This window comes from Crinia signifera, chromosome 1 (genome assembly GCF_055691185.1).
Source record: "Crinia signifera chromosome 1, ASM5569118v1, whole genome shotgun sequence".
In the NCBI taxonomy this organism is placed as follows: Eukaryota; Metazoa; Chordata; class Amphibia; order Anura; family Myobatrachidae; genus Crinia; species Crinia signifera.
In genome coordinates, this window is record NC_139217.1 from 121,414,925 (window position 1) to 121,436,547 (window position 21,623).

The window sequence follows — 21,623 nt, forward strand, 5'->3', positions numbered from 1 at the left end:
GAACAGGAAAGTCTTCATTCTGTTTTTGAATGTTTTCCAGAGTGAAAGCTTCTTGGAGTGAGTTCCATAGATAAAGTCGGAGTTGGAAAAGTATTTTCAATCTTGCAAAATTAAACAAAAGTGAACAAAAAGCAGATGCATTGATGTAATGGAATAATGATTTGTAGTAGATGCAGAAAATGACTTTTAAAATAAAAAAAATAAAAAAAAATCTGGAAAAGCAACAGATTGCTTTAAGAATATGTGATGAGAATATACAATACATCGAGGAGAATTATAATTGATTTCAATACTCCATAAGGCTGCTCTATAGCTTATTATCATGCATGATTCTGTTAACCTTTAAATTGTTACAATGGCTAAAAAATGAATGTGGCATCTGAAAAAGGTCAGAGAGTGGTATAATTTATTTATAAGAGGATGGCATGTTGAATATCTTCTATTACGTTTCTTGAGTTTAATAGAATAGCAGTGCTATTAAAGTTGGAGTTAGGTCAACATTGTTGTTATTAACTTGTTACTGGTCAGACTAAATGGTCTTCAGAGATTGAGAACTATGACCTTCACCTACTAGATTATACTGGCAAACATTTAAACAAAGGCCTGTACAGGGTGGTTTGTGATATATGTAATACAAAAAAGTTTTTGCTGCATAAATAGGGCCTGATTCAGCATGGATTGCAAAACAAAATCTTTTACTAATGGGCAAAACCATGTGCACTGCAGGTGGGGCAGATGTAACATGTGCAGCGAGAGTAAAGCCCCTGCACTATGCAATTTGGGCTCAAATTGCATCTGTATGACATCTGATCCGATGTCATATCCTACCAGAGTCGGAGGTCAGACGGGCTGCAATTAAGATAAGTCATACGTGCAACCATCAGCGGGCCATGTATTGCTGTTAGGATAATCTAGGGGGGAACTTGGGGTCAACTCTTGCTGTGACTGGCAGGTTTGCAAGATGTTGATTACAGCCTGATTTGTGCTTCTGTGGCCGAGATGGTATAGCCACAGCATCACTTGAAGCCTGACTCTCTCACTATACCCTGAGTGCTGGTCTTAGACTTCGCCACTAATAGCCGCCTCTCCAGGGCAGATTAGCTCCACCCTGTCCTCAGATGCCACCTGGTCTTTTGCGGTGACACAAAGTCCCAACTGAGTCAGGATACTAGTAAGAGGATAAACTGACTAAATAACACAAAGATAAACTAGGCTCTGCACATGAACATGGACTAAAGCATGGGTCCTCAAACTGCGGCCCTCCAGATGTTGTGAAACTACAAATCCCAACATGCCTTGCCACAGTATTAACACTCCCTTATAGCAAAACTGTGGCAAGGCATGCTGGGATTTGTAGTTTCACAACACCTGGAGGGCCGCAGTTTGAGGACCCATGGACTAAAGGGCTGAACACAGGAATTGTGGCCTTACCGCTATAATGCAAATCTGTCGCAATAAACCAAACAAGAACTAACCAAGGTATTGCAGATAGGTTTACCACCTAACCGCCTAAGCGGCACCGTTGCAAAGCCAGACCAATGCCTCTGGCATCTGCTGTGAGACAAACAAACAAGAAACATACACAAGACAAGTCGGCATGCGATTAGGCCCGCACCCTAACCGCATCCATGACTCTATCTCAGGACAAGAGCTATGGCTCCATCTGGCGCTGTGAGAATACCAACGGCAGATTGTAATGAAGAGTGCAACTTCCACCACAATGTGTGGGGAAGCTGCTGGTACTCACAGAAGCTGGACACAGACCAGATACAATGGTTCTCAGACACAGGAGGATCGGACAGACCGGAGGCAATGGTTTTCTGACACAGGCAGGATCTGACGGGCTTTTAAGTCTTGAATACACAGGCTGAAAAACCCTGAACTCTGGAGTAATCTCAGACAGGAGTTTTCTAGGACTCTGAGAGTCTCTGGGAACATACAGATGTAGCACCGCTCATTCAGCCTACCATGGCGGTTGTATTGCCACCCTACCATGGCGGCCCATGGCGCAAGGCGTCACAATACATTTTAAAAGCTTGGCAAATCACAGTAACGTTTCCGGATGAGTGCAATACCAGTGATCATCCACCAGATGTCACTTTTTGAAATCTTCACTGCGCATGCGTGAAATGTGTGCTGCAGTGTGTGCATGAAATGACTACAGTATTAAAAAGCTCTGTAGCGCAGGAACTACGTTGCTACTAATGTACTGTCCAGTAAGCTACTGTTCTGTAGATACTGTAGACACTAATAAATAGAATTACATTGAATTGTGTACAGTATCATTACACTATTTTAAAACTTGGTTTGGGCAAGTTATACTGTAATGTGACGCTAATGCGTCTCATTGGTTTGGTCGAAAGGTGCTGGGATGAATCTGGGTGGAAGCTTTGGCCGTTCAGGTGTGTAGGCTAGTGGATAAGTGTGCCACTCTACATGTTGTACATTAAAGTGCAGTATGCAGAGTTTGATTATTAAAGGATACTTGTTTTTTTCTTTCAACACATTTACGGTAGGTTAGTTACTGTACTGTACAGTATATTTAACACAAAAAAATACTGCCTCCCTATAAAGCTTTCCATGCATCTGCACGGGCACGGACACTGGTGCGTCTACATGGGCTTTACATGGGAGCGGCACGGAAGCTAATGCGTCTCATTGTTTTGTATCGAAAGGTGCTAGGATGCATGCTAGGAGTGTGGTACAGTATGCCTGAGTTTGATGCAGTACACACTGTAGGGACCAAATATATTTTCAAGACATTTACAGTAGGTCAGTTACTGTATATTTAACAAACCCAAAAAAATCCTGCCTCCCTATAAAGCTTTCCATGCATCTGCACAAGCACAGACATTAGTGCATCTACACGGGCTTGTACGCTAATGTGTCTCATTGTTTTGTTCGACACTGTAGGTGATGCTTCTGTACTGTACAGTACATTAAAGTCCAGTTTGCCTGAATCTGATTCATAAAGGGACCATTTTGTTTACACACATATACAGTACTGTTCTGTACAGTACAGTAGTTCAGTTACAGTATACAGGGGTAGATTTATTAAGCTTGGTGAATTGATAAAGTGATAAAGTGTCTGGTTTTTATCAGCAGCCAATAAGCATGGTGATGTGTAGAGTCTGTAGAGTGCTGCTAATCAGTGGCAAACGTAGCGCTTTTGAAGAAACCCGAGTCGCGGGAGCGTCTGAGACATTTCTGATTAGCGCTGTTGGAGGTAAAGTAATGTATTCCGCTCAAGTCGACCCCTGGTTGTTCTTTTTTTTACTACACCAATGCCCCAATGTTCTACACTGCTTTAATGCCCCAATGTTCAAAATAGTCAGCATTGGCTACATGAATGTGAAGTGAAATATTTGCCTATAGGATCGTGACACTACACAGCCTATTTGCTCGCAATGATGTTCACAGGCGTCTCATAGCGCACAATCGTCTCATATTGCACAAACGTCTCATACTACAGTACAGTATACTGTATTGTTAGTGCACTCTGCTCTGAGAATGGGGGTGTCCCATCGGTACAGTATATCACTCCAACGCTAGATTGATGGAGCATTAGCCACCCAGTGGTGATGGTTTGTATTGCATGGTGTGCATCCATGCCCCTTGGGGGACAGGAGCGCAAGAAGAATAGTGGAATGCCAAAACCTTGGCCACAGCAAGCTGGCGGCAATAATGAGAGGCACTCTATCTGTAGAAATAACCAAGAACCAGTAATATACTAAGTGTATAACAGGAGTAAACAGGACTATAACCGGCAGGCTCCCAGCGCTGGGAGCATACCTATATACCAAGTGGCCTAGTAGGCAGCCACACCCAAGACCAAGGTATGCATGGAAACAAGGCAAAGTGGATCAGCCAAAACCCGGAGCACTGATCCGGTGAAAACATAAAAACTCACACAGAAAATAGTGACTGCTGCGCTTACACTGACCTGCCAGAGGCGGTTCCTAACAATTGCATCCAATGCGGTCCGTAGGTGTGTGCCAGTGGTACTGAACTGCTGGCACACACCTATCTGCAAAGCGGAGAAGTGGCAGGCAGGATAGGTGTGTTAACCACTCTGCATCTGTGACAAGCTTTTTAAATTCTCTGCCCCCCACCCGGAGCTCCCCAGGAGTAGTATTACATGCTATAAATCGCATGTGATTTATTGCATTAAAAATGGCACATCAAGTGCAAAATCATTAGTGAGCTCTCCCGGGGAGCTGCCGGAGGAGCTCAAGGGGAATTTAATCCACTAGTGTATGGGGGCTTTAACCTTTGGGTGAGTTTTGTTCTAACTAAAATCTAAATTGCAGTGTAAAAATAAAGCAGCCAGTATTTACCCAGCACAGAAACAAAATAACTCACCTAAATCTAAGTCTCTCTGCAAATGTTACATATGGTTTTTCTTATTAGAGAAAGATTTTGCTTTTGTGATCCATGCTGAATCAGGGGCCTGATTCTGGGTCACTTGTAAAAGCAAATTCTCTTTCTAATGGACAAAACCATGTGCACTGCAGGTGGGGCAGACAGATATACCATCTGCAGAGGTAGCTAGATTTGGGTGGGGTTTGTACTTCAAACTGATATCTATATTGCAGTGTAAAAATAAAGCAGTCAGTATTTACTCTGCACAGAAACCAGTGCACATGGTTTTATACATTAGAGATATATTTTGCTTTTGCAAGTGAACCAGAATCAGGCCCCATGCCCAAATTCCCAATTCCTATAGAATCAAATGCACATTTAATTAACATTTTTGTAAATATCTGTAGGAATTTTCTTTAATTGAATCTAGAATTAATTCTGTCTTTCATATTCGGTAGCCATACAGTATTACATTTTCTAAACAGAAAAATGAATGTTAAAAAAACAACAGATGCATTAAGTTGGTAAGAAAACTGAGTGTGTAATCATTGCAATAGAAAAGCTAAAAAGATTAGGAGCATTCCTGTTCCAGTAAAATGACAACTGTGTCAAATTTACTTAAATGTCTTCAATTACTATAAATAGTAAGACTACAATATTTTATCTTTGTAACATCTAGGTAATTTTCTCTTTGTGCTCTACCTTCTCTCATGCCTGGAAAATCTTTTATCTATTGATATGATATACTTATATTTTTACTTAACAACTGAAGTATATTTTTTGTTATATCTTTTAAGCACATACTAACAATGTAGACAGAAACATTGAAAATGGAGCAAGCAGACATTATTTTTCACACTGGAATATTCCCTCCATCATGTTTTACAAGCATTTATTTTTCACTTCCCATGCTTAGGAATTAACATAAAGTTCGACATATCCTTTTAGTACTGTAAGTCACAGGTATTGTACCAGTGGGTGCTGAGAGACATGCTTAAAAAAGAATGTGTGAATCACAGCTACAATGGAGGCAGCAGCAAAAGTTGTATAGAATGAGGTAAGTATGAGGATTTTTTTAATTAAAGTTTTGTTTGTATTTGTCCTTTTTTTAATAGTGTTCAATGTTTTACATCTGGTCATGTGTTATTGCACTGCAAATGGCTACAGCTGTCATCAGCAGGACCAGCCCGAGCCATAGCTGCCTACCCTCCTGCATTCTGCAGGAGACTCCCTGAAATAGCGGCAATCTCCCTCTCTCCCTCATTAGTCTAGCAATCTCCCTCATTTCACCTAGCCCACATTACACTGTTGCATATTTGGGGAAAAAAGGAATGAGAGATTTCCCAGCACTTTACCAAGTATAGTAGCTCTTACTGCTTTGGGGCTCATCTACATTTGGATATAAGTCATTTTAAAAGATTCCTCTCAGATGTAGCAGTACACACTCACACTTTTAGTTGCCGTGTTCACAATCTCTTTTCACAATCTCTCCATGTATGGAACTAGACACACCCTTTGGGTAGAGCATGACACGCCCCGTCAATGGGGTGCTGTGCAAAAATCTACTACCAACTATAATCATCCTGAAACTAGTTTTCAAAAGTAGGCAAGTATGGCCGAGCCTAATTGCTTTGGTATGCAAATATAGGAGATCAATTTTTTAAAGGGACAATGCACCACAAAGGTAGGTGTGGCCTCATGAGGAAGGGCCATGGTCACAAACAAGTGGTACAGGAAGATAATAGGTGTCTTGGGAGGCAGGGGTGACAGGAATATGGTGGGTAGTGGGAATGTAAAATGACACAGTTAGCATAAAATAAATATACAGAGTACAATGTGAGCACTGGGGACCACAGGGGCCCAATACAAGACTGTGAAGCAGCATTGCAATTATATCTATCTATTTATATTATGCACAGAGAAAAGAGGGATTTTTTGCCAGACAGCAGAGGGATGACATTAGGGGGGTTGGTTGGTGTCCCCCTAATGTCTCCCTCTCACAAACATACACACTAGCCTCCTCACTTCTCACTGGAACCCCCACTAATGGCACACACAAGGCTACACTATGCAGGAAGAGAAGAGGATATAACCGCTATCCAGTGACACCTGCTCCCACCCACCCCTGCCGCCATTGTCCCAAATTAGCCCAGATAACCTGTAGCGGGCCTGGGTTTTTTAGCTTACCTTTGCAAAATGTTTATTTTTCCCTCCATGTCTCCTATCTCTTTCTTTCTGTCAGCTGGTGGCAGTGTGGACAGTGGGATGCAGGGTGGTGGTGCTGCAGCCTGTCTATGTCTCCTCATGCTCAGTAAAACCTCCCGTGATGCTGGTGTCTGCCTTATCCAAGTTACCAGGAGGCAGGGACTATGGGCTTTTTATGGTGCAGCAGACACTAAGGGAATAGGCACACACTTTTCTCAGCACCATATTTTCTCATGGCCACATGAAAAAAAAAAAAAAGCCTGAGAGCCCTATGTGATCTTTGATGGGGAGGACCGGTGTACCAAGCATCCATGTCCCTACACTTAATCCAGCTCTGTACTGGAACCTGGTGCCAGTGCATAAGATGGTTGCAAAGGAAAAGAGCCTGGAGGAGAGAAAGACTGCTTCTGTAGTTTCTTTCACTGTTCAGTGCACCAGCCAGCAGTGGGTGCCAGGACCAGGAGGTAAGACAGGAGGTGCCAGGAATGTGCAGGAGACTGCTGGTGAAGCTGGTAACGCTGGCTGGTATTGTGGCTCTGGTGGTTACCTTGCAACGTGGCACCATGCACTACTGCGCACCTGGTGTAACGGGTCAGCCAGCCCTGGCCGCCACATATATTTGCTAAACAATTATAATGTAATGTAATTTGTAATCAAGTAATCTTTAGAGAAATTGTGATAAGTGGTTCAACTACGGTTTGTGCAACAAGACAAATTTGCTATGTACGGCGCTGCGGACACTTTGCGGCGCCTTATAAATAAACGTACTACTACTACTACTAAGACAGCAAATGGGCCGGAGGTGAGGGGTTTCTATTAATGTCAAGCCCCCTCCACTATTGCTCTGCCCCAAGGCAACAGAATTGTCGAAGGTGTAATCAACTGGCTACATGTGTAAAAGAAAAATACTAATGAGAAAAAAATAGCATGTGGTGCATCTCTGTCTTCTTTTATTATTGTTATTTATATTTATTATGTTTTGTATTACATAGACATGCGTTCATCTTGCTGTGTACAAACTCACATGCCAATGAAGGACACCCATTGACTCCGTCTTTTCCCTGCATTGCTTTAGTTTCAATTGCTGGAGTGACCATGCTGGTTCTGTACAAAAGAAATTCCTGGCTCATACACAACACAATGGTAGGAAGTGGATTATGTAGCTATGCTTTAGAGATTATAACCTTTATTACATATCCTTGCTTTCAAGTCTCATAATGCAGCATACATGGAGATAATTGATAGATGTCTCACGCAGAGCTTTCAATGTGCAAAAGTGTTAGTCTTGCAGACATTTTTAAGTTAGGAAATGTATATGATAGCCATTGTAATTGCTCATGCAATTTTAACACCTATCTTTTCTTTCACATTTTGTTATTTATTTCTTATTTCAAACACACAATGGGGGTTATTTAATCCATTCAGTCCTCTGTGCATTTGCACCGATGGTGCGCGTCTGCGCATGTGCAGACGTAGGGTGCAAACTTTCTGTTTAGGGGGGGCGGAGATGGGTGGGGGGCGCCGGGCTGTTCCATAACCATATGGGAGCACCCAGCGTTCCATGGGAGTTCTGGGCGTTCTCATGGTAATGAGACAGTGATGCGGGTGTGGGGAGCGGCCAGCTGACATCACTGGATGTCAGCTGCCCTTCCATATCCGTGCCAGCGTGCACGCATATGTAAGTCACTTTCATATGCATGCACGCACCACATCTTTCGATGGCCGACGACCATCAAAATATGTGGGCGGTTACACGAGACATGCAAATGGATCTTTATGCAAAACATCCATTCGATCCCGCACTTCGAGGGGGGGCAGGAGGTCGTTCATTCACCGGGCGGGGTTTGGTGGACTTGCAAGGCTGTGAATTTGCAGCCTTGCGAAACAACCAGAATAACCCCCAATATGTATCTTCTGTGCTCAAAAATCATTTAAATGATTTCCAAAGTAGGACAATCAATGTTCACACGAGGAGATAATGTCTGTAGCATAGATGGATGTAAATTATTCAGCATTATCAAGACTGATTACACTGTATGTGGATCAGAAGTGAAATGTAATTGTGCAGATTTATACTCTCTTGTATTAAAGAGTCAGATGTTATTATCAACAATGTGCTTGTTTACAAAGCCTAAATAGCATTGACCAGCTATGATCTGTTGCTAGAACACCACTGCTCTGCCATTATTTCCTTTGTGGACTGTCAGCTCTGGCTTTGCAGGAATGTCACTGTTTAAAATACATAACATAGATTGAGAATATTTTGTGTTATATTTATTCAAATACTATATTTTAATTTATTAATTAACATTTTAGTATGTACAGGAGCAAACTATTTTTCATTGCACTTTACAACTGGAGTAAAACTGGGTAATACCGGACAGACATAGAGGTAGGAAGGCCCTGCTCTCAAGCTAAAAATGTATAGGAAAAAAAGCATTGATAATGCAATAGATGCTACTATACATTATGGTTTTTTTTCAGTGTGTGCAGTCTGTGCAAAGGGGGTTATTCTAGTTAACTCGGAAAGGCACAATCACTCTCTAATTTACAAAATCCAGTGATTGTGCCTTTTCCGAGTAAACTAGAATAAACTAGAATAACTCCCATAGTCCAGGACTTACTCAGCTTCCAAATGCCTAGACACGCCAGAAAACACACTATTACCTCCAACTGCCTGCTTTTGTCAGTCAGCTTGTGTAAGACCAGCGATACAAAAATGTGCAGAATTTTATTACAGCAAGGCCTCGCACCTGTGGCTACGATCTATACGCATGAGAACTTGCAGCCTTGCAATCAGGTGTGAATACCCTCCTTTGTCTCTCTCTCTCCAAGCTTTGATTTAAAAAAAACTAAAAGTTTTAAAAACTGGTGACTCCTCAATGTTGGCTTATGTGAGGTTATTTGTAGACTGTATAGAAGGGGTACTTGGGTAGGATAGATTATGAAAGTTACATGGCCGACACTAGAATCTGAAGAAGTATGAACCAGAGGTGTAACCAGATGTTTTAATGCCCTGGGCAAGATGAAAAAAGGTGACCCCCCCCTAAAAAAAGAAGACAGAGAGGGGCAATAAGGAGTGGAAAGAATAATATTGTATACTGATCGCTCTTTCAGTGTTCACTTCTCTGACTCTACCTCCTCTTCACTACCTCTGTCATTCAGAGTTACGCAAGGCTCAGTCTAAGGTCCTCTGCTTTTCTCAATCTATACCTCATCTCTTGGCAAAAGAAACAGCTCTTTCGATTTTCAGTATCATTTATATGCGGATGACACTCAAATCTATCTATCAACCCCAAAGTTGTCACCAGTGGTTTTGGGCCGAGTCTCTGAATGCCACTCTGCCATCTCATCTTGGATGTCTTCTCGCCACCTCAAACTCAATATTTCCAAAACGGAATTACTTATAATCCTACCAGCTAAGAACTGTTGAGAACTCGACAATCTACCCTACCCCACAAGCTCGTTGCCTAGGGGTCATCCTTGACTCTGAACTGTCCTTTGTTCCCCATATTCGATCTGTCACCAAATTATGTTACATGCATCTAAAAAACATATCCAAAATATTACCCTATCTCACACAAGACACTACTAAATCTCTTATCCATGCACTCATTATATCCTGCATTGGTTATTGCAATAGTCTCCGGTACTTGTGTATTATCTGGGCGCCCGATTTTATCATTGCATGCCACTACTTAAGGCATGCGATGCGATGCGATTTTTCATTGTAAAGACCAGATTTTTAATTGTATAGTCACCCATGGGTGATTTCATACCCCCACTATCCAACTACGCATGGAGTTGATTTTATATAGTGGGGCGAGTGCAGCGAGCCACCGAACCCGAAGCATGGCAAGCGCAGCGAGCCCCGTGAGGGGACACGGATTACTTTACATGTATTCTGCGTCCCCTCGCGGGGCACCCTGCGCTCGCCACGCTTTGGGCTCGGTGGCTCGCAGCACTCCCCACACTATATACAATCAACTCCATGCGTAGTTGGATAGTGGGGGTATGAACTCACCCATGGGTGACTATACAATTAAAAATTGGGTCTTTACAATGAAAAATCGCATCGCATGAATTGTATGCCACTATATTGCATGCAATGCGATGCGATGGAATGAAAAAATCGGGCGCCCAGATATTACACAAGTACCTAGTTTCCTAACTGGTCTTCCCAAGAACAGACTCACGCCACTGCAATCCATTTTAAATGCTGCTGCTAGGCTGGATGCTCATCGTCTGCTGATCCGCTCTACCAGTCCCTCCATTGGTTACCTGTGTTTTACCCTATTCAATATAAAACCCTGCTAGCATATAACTCTATTAACCATACTGCACCAGTTTATATCTCTTTACCTATCACAAAATATCTCCCATTTTGGCCACTCCACTCTGCACAAGATCTGCATATCTCTTCTGCACGGATCACCAGCTCCCATTCACTATTACAGGACTTTCATCGGGCTGCTCCCACCCTATGGAATGCCCTTCCACGCACAATAAGACTCTCCACTAGCCCCCAAACTTTCACGTGTTCGCTGAAAACTCATCTCCATATGCATAACCCTCTGAGGCACTTATGTATTATATAGCTTCCCTTCTGGACCTACAAGCTATGTTATTACTGGTGCCTTTCCTTGTGTTTCCCTCCTATGTCCCTATAGATTGTAAGCTTGCAGAAGGGCCCTTTTTTCTCCAAGTCTGTCTGTTGTTACCCAGTTTGTTGTATCTCTGTTTACAATTGTAATGTGCAACGGAATCTGCTGCGCTATATAAGAAACTGTAAATAAATAAATAAATAAATTGTATAATATACTGTAGGACTACAGATCCCAGAAAAACTCACTCGCATGCTGGCACTTGGAAAACCACAAGCACCAGCAAGTAGGGCATACTGGCAGAGCATTGCTGCTTTGGCTCTCACGATGTCTATTGTAACTGTGGTAATGAAAATATTATACACAGGAGCTGTTGTACCAGAATTGGCATCACCATCATACAGATGTAGCCCTCTTCATCCTTGCAAGGGCTGGCGATTCTATCATCAGCCCCCACCAGCGGCCGGCTACCACCAGGGACGCGCGCGCACGAGACACTCATGCGCACCGTGGCTACGGAGCCTGAAAGATGTCCCCGTGGCCTCCCCCGCCATCACTGCCCAACCACCATGATACTGGGATGCGCGTGCGCATGAGACGAGATGATAGTCCCTATCGCCAGCGCTCGCCAGAAATTTTAGATCTAGATCTAGAACTTCTGCTGGTTGATGATTTGTGATTGGGACTGCCAGGGATAACCGTTAAATAGCTCACAGCATAGTTGCTCTCTTCTCCAGGAAAGGAAAGCCAGATGAGAGGTATTTGAGGCACGATGCATCATTGTGGCCCAACCTTCAACTATACAAAGCCCTTATTTTCAGCAGTGTAGAGTGGGTGGCACTATAATTATACAAATCCATATGCATTGCATCATTTATCTGCTCATAATGTCTACTTTATTTATTAAATGGATGACAGCAGGCTAGAGGCCTATATTTCCTGGTGTCAAGGAGAACCACCCAAGATCTGTGAGTCTTCCGGACATACCGGAACAGTAAGGAGGTATGAACTGTAGGTCAATGCCACCTTTCATTGTTCTTTACTGTACATGTTGTGGGTGTGGATTGTTAGGTCAACAGGCAATAGGTAAATTACTATTTGTTGACAGGCAATAGATCAACAAATGAAAAAGTTTGACATGAAATTGGTTGACACAGTCAAAGGTTAACATAAGTTTTTGGTGTCTAGGTCGACATGGACAACCAATTAATGTAATGCAGCCCCACTTTGCTTGCTGTGCTTCAGACACTGTGCTTTGCTGTTCTTGGCACACTATTATAAGATCATTCTATGCTGACATAGTAGGAAACATCTCTCAATGGGACTGCCATTACTGTGGGTGACTGGCAGGTCAGACTTCCAATAGAAAGTCACTGCCAGTCACAGTGAAGCCAGTGCAGTCTCTCAGAATGCATCTGGCTTCACTAGGGCTGAGCAAATGACCAGATATTACCTGGGGGGGGCACCACTGGTTTTATTTATTATTTATCAATTTATCAATTTTAACAAACATTTTCTGCATTTAGGGAAATATGAGGTATTGTACCTACTGAAATAGCACACATGTTTCCAACCCCATGACTTCCATGGGGATGGTGACAGATCTTTAAATTTATAATTCCAAACTTATCACTTAAACTCTGCCTGAATCTCACAATTACATTGAATACAGAATGCAATTAATACCCGGTAGTCTTCATTTCTCATACTTTAGATCAGAAACATAATCACTGCCATTGTTAAACTAGTTTGAAATGCCTAATTATATCAATAAACTCACCGACCAAGAGAAACATAATTCCTTTACCAAAATCCTTGAGTTTGCTAACCATTTTATTTATTATGTTTTTACTTTTTTCACATTACTTGCTCATGTCACTTGGTATATACAGTATGTTTGCTTGCTTGTGGACACAATAAAGAGAATATACATTTTATAATATTTGATTAAAAGTGAAGTTTTACAGTAATACTCCTAAACCTGAACATGTACTTTGAGTTACAAACACAGTTAGTTATAGCAATGCTACACAGTAATTCATATTGTGAGTGCCTGAATGATGGTCATCTGCCATTTCGATTATAAATAAAAAGGCAAGGTGTTAGTATTAAGTGGGAACTGTTGAAGAAGTTTTAAATTCCTCAAAAGATTTATAATCCCTTTGTTAATTCTTTAATTGTTTTATATGACAAATATTAACCCAATTGGTATCTCTTTATGATTGCAAGATAACAGAGATGCTAGTGAGGTAACAGTCTAAAGGTGCCCACACAGTAGAAAGATCTGCGATCATAAGATGTGCGCATAAATTAGCCTTCAAATCTTTTGTCTGTCCTGGACAAGAGATTTCAGGCAAGCGCACATCTTCACCAAAGATTAAATCCCATGTGCGTTCCTATGGATCTTTTGTTTAATTTTCTGATCTTTCATGCAGCATGTAAAATCAGAAGATTTAGCAAAAGATCCACGGGAGCGCGCATCGGACCAAAATCGTCGGGTTTTGGACCAATTATTGGTAAACATCACATGATATATCGGACTATTTATTGGAAATCGGCAAATCAGCAAAAAAATCTTCTAGTGTGTGGGCACCTTTAGTCTTTCATAGTCAAGGCACTTGCACAGCTATACCTGATTAAAGATAAACAGTCATAATGGCAGCCAGAGACTCTATGTGATATTTACATTATCACATAGTGAAGACTGAACTATAATGATGTGCGTATCAGAAAATCCTAATTACTGCAGATACACTGCATAAAAATGCATCTGGGATAAAGGGATACACCCATAAGCTAAAACTACCTGTTAATACAGCCACCAAACCACCTATCACACATTCAGGCATGGACTCCACAAGACCTATGAAGGCTTTATATGATATATAGCGCCAATACATTCGATTAGTCATGCAAGCTGCAAAGTGGGGCCTCTATTTAGTGACTAGATACATTCACAGCAAATATGTGTCCAGCATCATCACCAACATGAAATTCATATCCACGTAGACTTAGATGCCAACGTTGGCACTGTAAAGTAAAAACTATCACGTACATTTGAACGTCGGTGGCGTAAATCTAAAAATCCAAGTGACTTTGTCACATTTAAGACTACCTACCACTCCTATCATAATGACATAAAGTGACTCTTTAATACATTTAAATGACTTCTTTACCCTCCTTCACCCTCCCCACCTGCTAATATCAGTGCGCAAGAGCTTGCTTCCTTCTTCATGGAAAAGATTGCTAAAAAGTTTTCTAAAATCCAAGATGAAATGGCATGGTCCTCTTCAGCCAGTAACTAGCTTACTTCCCACGCTGAGCCCTTGGCCACTCTCTCCTCATTTGACCCCACAAGTGAGGATGAAGTATCCACACTCTTCTCATCCTCCTACTCCACTAACTCTCCTCTTGATCCTATACCCTTACAAGTCAGTAAAGCTCTATCTCCTGTGCTTATCCCAAGCTTAACTATAATCTGTAACCTCTCTTTTTCTACTGGTATCTTTCCTTCTCTGTTCAAGCATGCACTTATTACTCCCATTCTAAAAAAAAAACATTCTGATCCAAACTGTTTCTCTAACTATTGTCCTATATCTCAGCTCCAATGCCTCTCCAAGCTACTTGAGAGACTTGCCTACAAATGCCTCACAAACTTTATTAACTCCTACAAATTTCTGGACCCACTTCAGTCAGGCTTTCGCTCTAAACACTCCACAGAGACAGCACTGACTAAAGTAGTCAATGATCTGGCCAATGCTAAGTCTAAAAGCCATTTCTCACTACTTATTCTTCTAGTCTCTTTGACACTGTCGACCACTCTCTTCTCATACAAACACTACAATCCCTAGGTCTTCAGAACACAGCCCTTTCTTGGTTCTCATCCTACCTATCTAATCGCTCTTTCAGTGTTCGCTTCTCTGGTTTTACCTCCTCCTCACTACCACTGTCTGTTGGAGTACCACAAGGCTCAGTCTTAGGTACTCTTCTTTTATCAATCCATAGCTCCTCACTTGACAAACTAATCAGCGCTTTTGGAGTCCAGTATCATCTATACACTGATGATACTCAAATCTGTCTATTCTCCCTGGAATTGTCACCTTCAGTATTGCTCCGTGTCTCTGAATGTCTTTCTGCCATTTCATCTTGGATGTCAACTCACCACCTCAAACTCAACATTTCCAAAACAGAATTAATTATATTCCCACCAGCCAAGAGTGGTTACTGTCACAAACCTGACTTGATTCACATTTATTTCCTGATGCTGGCCTGGTTCCTAGCTGCTGCTGTTGCAGCTGCTTTCCATTCCTCAGTGATTAACTCCAATGAAGCTTCCTGAGTTCTGCACTAGTCACATGTTCCAGGTACTCAAGGTATAATTCTTGGTTCTGGCTGCTGCTGCAGCTGCAGACTATTAGCAATCACCTGGAGGAATATAAGCCAGCTTCCCAGAGTCCTCCTTGCCTTGAACAACTGTTCATTCTGCTTCCTGAGTGGTTACCCCAGAGACAGAGAGTTCCAAGGCTCCTGGTTATCCAGTCTCCTGTGATCCCATCTCCTAGTGTCCTGCTGCTGCTACTGCTGCTACTTACCTGGTTCCGGTCATCTCCAGAGACTCCTGCTAATTCCATCCTGCGGTTGAGTGAGCAAGCTATTCCCTGCAGAGGATACCACTGGCACTGGCCAGCAATCTCCACTAGCTCCCAGGCTAGACCCCTTGGCTCCCAGGCCAAACTACCTTCAAAACCTATCAGTGACTTTCTTCCATCTCAGTCCTGATCTGCCGACAGGCACTGTCTACCTCAGTCGACACTCAGCTTCTGCCGTCTATTCCTGACTAACAACATCTGTGTCATCCCTGACGTCCATCAGTTGCAGCATCTGAGTATTGTCACGTTATCATCTATTGTCGACATTGTGTCAACTGTTTCCCAAAGGGCCTCCAGAGACTCTGTGCTTCCGTCATCTCCTGGTGACTAACAACATCCGTGTCATCTCCGACGTCCACCAGTTGCCGCATTCAAGCATTGTCACACCTACATCTGTTGTCGACATCCTGTGTCAACTGTTTTCCCAAGTGTCTCCAGAGGTTCTGTCACTCTCTCCAGGTTATCTACATCATGTACTGACGACGCCCAGGTCATCACCACTGGCTCCCAGGCCATCCCGCAGCTCCCAGGCTGCCAACTGTCATCACCGGCTTCCAGGCCGTCTCGCAGCTTCCAGGCTGCCAACTACAACTCCGGCTCCCAGGCCATCCCGCAGCTCCCAGGCTGGCAACTGTCATCTCCGGCTCCCAGGCCGTCTCGCAGCTTCCAGGCTGCCAACTACAACTCCAGCTCCCAGGCCATCCCGCAGCTCCCAGGCTGCCAACTGTCATCTCCGGCTCCCAGGCCGTCTCGCAGCTTCCAGGCTGCCAACTACAACTCCAGCTCCCAGGCCATCCCGCAGCTCCCAGGCTGCCAACTGTCATCTCTGGCTCCCAGGCTGTCTCACAGCTTCCAGGCTGTCAACTATCCTCCCCGGCTCTCAGGCCGTCTCCAAAGACATTTCCTCATTTCTCCAGTGTCCTCACTCCCAGCCCGCGTCCAGAGGACCAGGACAGGGGGCCGCGACCTTCTTGCCAGACGCAGCCAAGCCCATAGTTCCTTGCGGGACTCCCTGGTGAACACCGCTGGTAAGTTAGACTCCGCGCCCCTGCTTCTGGTCTCCGCCAACCCTCTGGTTCGCTCTGCTCGGGTTCCCAGTGTATGTCAGATATAAAGTCTCTTGCTCAAATCTACTCCCAGAGTTCCTCCTGTGTCAGCGAGGCTCCCAAGACTCCAGGCTTCCCAGTCTCATCTGAGAATCCATCCAGTTGCTATACCTGTGCCTCCAGTCGTCTCCCATCTGACTGTCGACATCCTACGTCGACAACTCCCGCAGCTTCCAGACTGTTCACTGTCAGTAGCCAACACTGAGTTACTGTGCCCTGCTTTCCCTGTGTAGGTCATACCAAACCTTCTATATCCTGCTACCCAGCGCCCTCCACTGGCCCACCACGGTCACAGCCGAGTACACAAGAACCCTCGGTGCTGACAGATTGTTCAAGGCTGATGTACTTGGCTCACGACCCAAGTGTGGGACCAGCGGCTCTTCCAGATGTCTCCGGCTGTATGAAGATCCAAGAAGCCACTCAGCAAGGGATAATGAAGAGTCTCCAGGGAGTATCAACCCGATTGGATACTATACAGCAGTCGTTGGCACCTCTTGCGTCGACTGCCAAAAAATTTTTTGCGTCACCTATTGCCACTTCTAGTTTGGATGATCTCCAGCAATTTCTGGGTACTTCTAGTCCATATTCCAATTCAACACCGGTTGTTCCAGTATCCTGTCCCCGGTCCCCTATGGATTGTCCGCGGATTTCCCAGTCCCCTTGTCCAAGGGATTCTGAGCCTCTGAGCGTTCTTCATAGATTGTTGGAACAGCTACAAAGTCTTCTGTCCACTATAATTCTGCTAATACCAGAGATTCTTCAGAGTACACAAGTTACCGCAAGAAGTTCCGTGCGAACCACTGCTACGAAACCATCTCCTGTTACAAACTCTCTTAGAAATAATCTATTCTCTCCCATGCAGTGTGAAGACAAAGTCAGGAGGTCCTCGCATTCCAAATGCTCGGAAGCTGAACGTCAGCGTCGCAGACAGCTCCACCTATGCTTCTATTGTGGTAGTGCTAGTCACCTTATTAGAGACTGTAACCTCTGTACATCCAGGAGGGGTGACAAGTCCCAATACCGCACTGCTCTTTTGCATAATACTTCTGAAACATCTGCTCCCGCCATCTCTGCCTCAGTCACGCATATTCCTAGTTCCAAGTCTGAGAACCAGAAGAGGATGTACAAGTCTCGCGTCACTCAAAGGGTCTCCGATTCCTTAGTCCCAAATAAAACATCTGTGTCCGTAGCCTCGGATGAGGTACCTGATCCTGTAGCTTGTGCTGGGACATCTGTAGCTACAGTCCAAGGAAGTGTTTTGAAAATATCAGCCTCCAGCGAGGCATCTGATGCTCTGACCCCAGAAGAGGTTTCTGTTTCTCCAGTTCCAGAAATGGCACCCAAGCCATTTACTCCAGGTCAGCCTTCTTCCTGTGCTATTATGTCTACACCCTGTGTAGTCCAGGTCCAAGACGGACCATCTGTATACCCGGATTCTGTCCGTTCCGGGCCCAGCCCGGACTCCGCCTTTCCCAGTGTCGAACTTAAGTCTGATTCTCTTAGTAATGGTCTTCCCAATAACCTCCCGGCATTTCTAAAAACAGTTCAAAGAGAATTCCCTCCAAAACCAGCTCCTTTGGGACCTTTGAAAGGTTCCACCAGGGTCACCAAGAGCTTATCCACTACTGCACCATCACTTTCCGAACAAGATCAAGTTATATTGAATCAAGACATTTCTCAATTAAAAAATTGGAATGCCTCCACGGTATATCAGCAGTCTCAAATTTCTGGAGTGTCCAAACTTGAACAAGACCAGACACTACAAGATCCATATATTAACAGTCATCATATCTCCAGAAATAAAGATGTTTCTATACCCCATTCTCCTGACTTAAGGTTGGGTGTAGTTTCACTCTGTTCTTCGACAGGTCCTTTTAGGAATTCTAGCCCCATGGATGTACCAGCTAACATCACTTCGGTCCCTAAAGAGAAGAATACTGATCATTCAGAGTCTGCAATCTGTATTGGGTTTTCTACTTTACATTATTCACATGACTCTCTAACTGATATCTCCAAGAGAAAGGATCATATATGTCCACTAGAATTGGACTCAGATTCCGATTATGACCCAGTTTATGATGAAACTCCCTATCCAGGAGGTTTTATTCTTCCCGACCATGTTTTTCTCCAGGACGATACTCCAATAAATTCAGTTTTTTTTGATGATGGATGGTCCACCTGTTCCGAAGATGAAGACTAAGAAGATATGTGAAAAACTCAGTTTGTGAGTTCTTTAGTTCTCCTGCCAAGTTCATTGGGGTGTCCGGAGTCCACCCTAAAAAGGGGGGGTACTGTCACAAACCTGACTTGATTCACATTTATTTCCTGATGCTGGCCTGGTTCCTAGCTGCTGCTGTTGCAGCTGCTTTCCATTCCTCAGTGATTAACTCCAATGAAGCTTCCTGAGTTCTGCACTAGTCACATGTTCCAGGTACTCAAGGTATAATTCTTGGTTCTGGCTGCTGCTGCAGCTGCAGACTATTAGCAATCACCTGGAGGAATATAAGCCAGCTTCCCAGAGTCCTCCTTGCCTTGAACAACTGTTCATTCTGCTTCCTGAGTGGTTACCCCAGAGACAGAGAGTTCCAAGGCTCCTGGTTATCCAGTCTCCTGTGATCCCATCTCCTAGTGTCCTGCTGCTGCTACTGCTGCTACTTACCTGGTTCCGGTCATCTCCAGAGACTCCTGCTAATTCCATCCTGCGGTTGAGTGAGCAAGCTATTCCCTGCAGAGGATACCACTGGCACTGGCCAGCAATCTCCACTAGCTCCCAGGCTAGACCCCTTGGCTCCCAGGCCAAACTACCTTCAAAACCTATCAGTGACTTTCTTCCATCTCAGTCCTGATCTGCCGACAGGCACTGTCTACCTCAGTCGACACTCAGCTTCTGCCGTCTATTCCTGACTAACAACATCTGTGTCATCCCTGACGTCCATCAGTTGCAGCATCTGAGTATTGTCACGTTATCATCTATTGTCGACATTGTGTCAACTGTTTCCCAAAGGGCCTCCAGAGACTCTGTGCTTCCGTCATCTCCTGGTGACTAACAACATCCGTGTCATCTCCGACGTCCACCAGTTGCCGCATTCAAGCATTGTCACACCTACATCTGTTGTCGACATCCTGTGTCAACTGTTTTCCCAAGTGTCTCCAGAGGTTCTGTCACTCTCTCCAGGTTATCTACATCATGTACTGACGACGCCCAGGTCATCACCACTGGCTCCCAGGCCATCCCGCAGCTCCCAGGCTGCCAACTGTCATCACCGGCTTCCAGGCCGTCTCGCAGCTTCCAGGCTGCCAACTACAACTCCGGCTCCCAGGCCATCCCGCAGCTCCCAGGCTGGCAACTGTCATCTCCGGCTCCCAGGCCGTCTCGCAGCTTCCAGGCTGCCAACTACAACTCCAGCTCCCAGGCCATCCCGCAGCTCCCAGGCTGCCAACTGTCATCTCCGGCTCCCAGGCCGTCTCGCAGCTTCCAGGCTGCCAACTACAACTCCAGCTCCCAGGCCATCCCGCAGCTCCCAGGCTGCCAACTGTCATCTCTGGCTCCCAGGCTGTCTCACAGCTTCCAGGCTGTCAACTATCCTCCCCGGCTCTCAGGCCGTCTCCAAAGACATTTCCTCATTTCTCCAGTGTCCTCACTCCCAGCCCGCGTCCAGAGGACCAGAACAGGGGGCCGCGACCTGCTTGCCAGACGCAGCCAAGCCCATAGTTCCTTGCGGGACTCCCTGGTGAACACCGCTGGTAAGTTAGACTCCGCGCCCCTGCTTCTGGTCTCCGCCAACCCTCTGGTTCGCTCTGCTCGGGTTCCCAGTGTATGTCAGATATAAAGTCTCTTGCTCAAATCTACTCCCAGAGTTCCTCCTGTGTCAGCGAGGCTCCCAAGACTCCAGGCTTCCCAGTCTCATCTGAGAATCCATCCAGTTGCTATACCTGTGCCTCCAGTCGTCTCCCATCTGACTGTCGACATCCTACGTCGACAACTCCCGCAGCTTCCAGACTGTTCACTGTCAGTAGCCAACACTGAGTTACTGTGCCCTGCTTTCCCTGTGTAGGTCATACCAAACCTTCTATATCCTGCTACCCAGCGCCCTCCACTGGCCCACCACGGTCACAGCCGAGTACACAAGAACCCTCGGTGCTGACAGTTACCAACCTGATATCTCTATCACTGTTGCGAACACTACAATTAATCCTACTCCAGAAGCTCGCTGCCTAGGGGTCATCCTCGACTCTGAAATGTCCTTCATTCCTCACATTCAATATGTCTCTAAATCATGTTATAGGCATCTAAAAAACATATCCAAAATTCGTCCATACCTTACACAAGACACTGCAAAAATTTTAATCCATGCACTCATTATATCACGCATTGATAATTGCAATAGCTTATCGGTCTTCCTAAGAAAAGAATCTCACCGCTACAATCCATTTTGAATACAGCTGCGAGGCTGCTCTTACTGACTAGACAGTAATCGTCTGCTGATCTGCTCTGTCAGTCCCACCATTGGTTGCCTGTATATTACCACATTCAATATAAAATACATCTACTTACGTACAAAGCCATCACTCTGACTACACAGAATTATATATCTTCACTTATCTCAAAATATATCCCCACCCGACCTCTCCACTCTGCACAAGATCTGCGTCTATCCTCCACACTCATTACTTGCTTCCACTTGCAGGATTTTTGT

The 21,623-nt window shown here is 44.4% G+C and overlaps 1 protein-coding gene across 2 annotated transcripts in view; it reads right to left on the bottom strand.

The window, feature by feature from the left end:
• FSTL5 (follistatin like 5) overlaps positions 1–21,623 on the bottom strand; it is a 644,560-nt gene that overhangs the window by 443,522 nt on the left and 179,415 nt on the right. The gene's annotated exons all lie outside the window — the stretch shown is intronic.